Below are 4,146 nucleotides of genomic sequence, written 5' to 3'. Positions count from 1 at the left end.
GCCGAGCCACCTCGGGGTGGCTCGGTGGCCGAGCCACCTTGGGGTGGCTCGGCCATGAGCCGAGCCACCCCAAGGTGGCTAGGCACAGTGTCGGCCACCCCGAGGTGGCCGACAGTGGCCCGAGGTGGCCGACAGTGGCCAGAGGTGGCCGACAATTCTCTTTTTGCAGCCACTGTCCTGAGAGCCTATAAATAGGCCTAGAGATGTTCATTTTCGGAGGTCGAACTTTCAAGAGCCGAAACTCTGCCGGATTGAAGAGTGAACTCGGAGCTTGAAGACCAGAAGACTTGCACATTCAGATCTGATCCTCGGCGACCATCCACGTCAGAAAAGGCAGGATCTCGAGAGGAAGAAAGAACAGATCTGAGATCTACACGAGGCTACACTCCAGATCTAAGCTTGGTCTTAGATCTCGAGATCCGAGCGATTATTCCCTTGGTGGATTAATCCCTCCCGGCTATTATTCCCTTCGTGGAATAATACACGCATACTCGTGTAGATCCGACCGGATCTAGATCGCGCGGTGGTCCACGGATTAACCCCGGCGCAGGCAAAGAACCCACCAAAGCGAGCGACCGCAAAACAGGAGCTCGTGATTTGTTCACAGAGGAGAGTTGTAATTTTTCTTTATTTTCTTTGATTTAGTTGTAACCGGATCTATAAAAGACCGGATCTTTTGTAACTCAAAAAGTTGTAACTCAAGATGACAATTATCTCATTAATGAAGAAAGCAACGGTTTTCCACGCGAACATACACTTATGTAGGTTTTTCCATGATATTCATGTAAGTAATAACATGATACCCATGTTGGCTATATCACAGCACTGTATATATGCTATGGTATTTGTTGTATTTCTTTTATTATTGTTACTGTACTAGAACCTCGGGTTTGGTGGTTAGGGGTTTACAATTTGAGATATAAGGTATATACATAAGGGTTTCCTTGTTTGGATTATTTCGCTCGACGTACCTATTCTTGTGTTGTAAATTTCTAAATACTAAAACCCTATTTAGTAAAGATCAATGATTTTAGATCTATTATGTATTATCTGTATTTTCTTATACAACGAGCCCTGTTCCCTTGGGGTTGGTTGTGATGTTACTCGCTAGCGCTTTGACGCTCGTTGTCCCTCCCCCTTTCAGGTAACGAGCCAGGAGCCCGGAGAGTCGCAGGTTGATGGCGAGGCATTTTAGCTTCAGCTGTTTACTTAGGTATATTTTCTTTTGGAGTTCCACAGTAGACTTTTGTTTAGGTATTTGAGAGTCTTATTCTAGAAGTTGTAAAGGCGATGTGCCTTATTTCCTCTTGCCAGACATTTGTATTTGAGACTTGTTGAGTATTCCAGTTATCTATTCATACATTGACTATGTATTTCTGTATGTTGGATGATGAGATATTAATGTGACCACTATCACTTCATCACTTATTTCTTGCGCTATCTTTTACTTGCTTTTGTACCTACACCTATTGTTGACTCTACTAGATAGATGTTAATTGTGATGGTGAAATATGTTATTGCACGGTGTGGTGCATGGCAGGTTTGACATTCTTGGTTTCACATTGGACTGCAGCCTTGTGTGAACCCAGGGGCGTCACAGTTGGTATTAGAGCTCTAGTTCCAGTATCCTTAGGATCATCCTGTGTAGAGTCGTGGAGCTAGGTTAGAGTTTCTTAGGATTCATGTGTAGAGTCCGCTAAGGATTTCCTAGTATGAGTGAGGATGATTTATGCGTATATCTTAAAGTTTTGAGGAATTTTTTTTATGACAACTAATTCTTTTTGCTTAAAGTATATGCGTGAATACTATTAGATGTGAAAATCATATTGTAATATACTATGTATAAATAGAATATACGTCTACTTTGACTCATGAACTTTATTTTTCTGATGATCAGAGGGATGGCAGGATGTGGGAGACCCCGCACTCGGAGGGCTAGCCAGGAAGAGTCTCAGCAGATACCATATGAGCAGCAGCCAACTCAATCCGAGCCTCAGCAGGCTCCACCCGAGCCGTAGCAGGCTCCTCAGTATTTGGTGGATATCATGGCTCCTCTCCTCGCCCGGATGACAGCTATTGAGGAGTTGGTGACGACTCATATAGCACCACGGACACCACCACCTCCAGTAGTTCCACCACAGGGGATACCAGCCATCCCAATCAGAGAGAGAGACCCAGAGGTAGCGCCTGCAACTGTTCCTCTAGCAGTCCCAGATAGAGCCACTGAGCAGGAGGCTTGGCTCTGTATGGTGGAGAGATACCAGAAGATGATGGCACCAGAGTTCCAGGGGTCACCAGACCCTCTTGCAGCCCATAAGTGGAAGGAGGATGTGAGCAATATTCTCGATATACTCGGTATAGATTCAGTTCAGAAACAGAGACTGGCATCCTACAGCTTGAAGGGAGATGCCGGGAGATGGTACCGACTTCAGTTTACCCCATAGCAAAGGATGACCCTTACCTGGGAGGACTTCATATACTTCTTTGATGGGCAGTACATTTCTTCTGCAGCACGGACTGGGAAGGAGCTTGAGTTGTCCCGGTTGACCCAGAGGGACATGTCAGTGGCGGATTTTGAGAGCCGGTTCATGGAGTTGCTACATTTCACGGGCATGTGGCAGACGGGAGAGCGTCAGACTCAGATGTTCTTAGCAGGGCTTCGCCCTAATCTTCGATGGTACCTCGTGTCCAGGAGGTTTTATTCGGTTAGGGAGGTAGCTGAGGCTGCCACTTCTCAGGAAATTGAGACTTCTATGTTCCAGAAGGACAAGGAAGGGAAGGCCAAGACAGGACAGAGTGGGGATAAGAGCAAGAACAAGAGACCTTTTTCTGGACAGCAACAGCATCAGGGCCCTTATAAAAGGGGACCCCAACAGGATCAGAGAGCGCATCAGCAGCGCAAGTTCCAGGGATCTTGTTTTAATTGTCACAAGGTCAGGCATAAGGCAACAGAGTGTCGTATCGCACCAGCAGGAGCCCAGCAAGGCAAGGGTCCGAACCAGCAGCAGCAGCAGCGCTAGTAGGGCAGAGGTCAGGGCCAGCAGAACAGACTTGAGGCACCGCCAGCAGCTCAGAGGACTGAGGGGCAGATTCGAGTAGTTCAGGAGGTTCCTCAGGGGCAGATTGTCCCATATTCTTCATCTCCAGTAGCAGAGCAGCCTTCAGGCACAGGCAGGGTATATGCAGTAGTTCCCCGTGATCATGGAGCCAGCGGAGCAGTAGTGGAGGGTACGTTCTTTGTGAATTCCTTTCCCGCCCGTATCCTTTTCGATTCGGGAGCTTCGTATTCTTTTATCTCGCATGCATTTATGGATATACTCTAGCTCATGGCTCAGCCTCTAGACACCCCTTTATCAGTATCCACCCCTTTAGGTGAGGTATCGCTTCTGTAGAGCGTTTGTAGGAGGTGTACCGTCAGTTTGGACGAGTCAGAGTTCATAGTTGATTTGATAGTGTTGCATATGTCCGAATTTGATATCATCCTTAGTATGGATTGGTTGTCTTCCTACCATATTAGTATTGACTGCTTTGCGAAGACAGTCAAGTTGCGAGCGCCCGACAGGTCCGAGATGATTGTAGCTACCTCTCAGGGCAACCGATTTGCGGAGTCATTCCTGACGTATATCGAGGACGTGATGCGACGGGATCAGGGAGTTGAGTTATTAGAGACTAGAGTTGTCTCGGAGTATCAGGATGTCTTTCAGGACATACCTGGATTGCCTCCAGTGAGAGAGGTAGAGTTCTGTATTGAGTTGCAGCCAGACACAGCCCCGATATCCCGCGCACCCTATCGCATGGCACCAGCTGAGATAAGGGAGCTTCAGACCCAGTTGGACGAGTTGCTAGATTAGGGTTTTATTCGCCGGAGTCATTCTCCGTGGGACACACCGGTCCTCTTCGTGAAGAAGAAGGATGGTAGTATGAGGCTATGCATAGATTATAGAGAGTTGAACAAGGTCACTATCCGGAATATGTACCCACTACCTAGGATTGATGACTTGTTTGACCAGTTGCAGGGAGCGCAGTATTTCTCGAAGATTGATCTTCATTCTGGCTATCATCAGCTGCGGGTTCAGGAGATGGATATTTCCAAGACCGCTTTTCTTACTCGATATGGGGTCCTTCGAGTTCTTGGTCATGCCATTT

This window comes from Asparagus officinalis, chromosome 1 (genome assembly GCF_001876935.1).
Source record: "Asparagus officinalis chromosome 1, Aspof.V1, whole genome shotgun sequence".
Lineage (NCBI taxonomy): Eukaryota > Viridiplantae > Streptophyta > Magnoliopsida > Asparagales > Asparagaceae > Asparagus > Asparagus officinalis.
The sequence above is the reverse complement of the archived record's forward strand: the minus strand, read 5'-3'. Positions refer to the sequence as shown.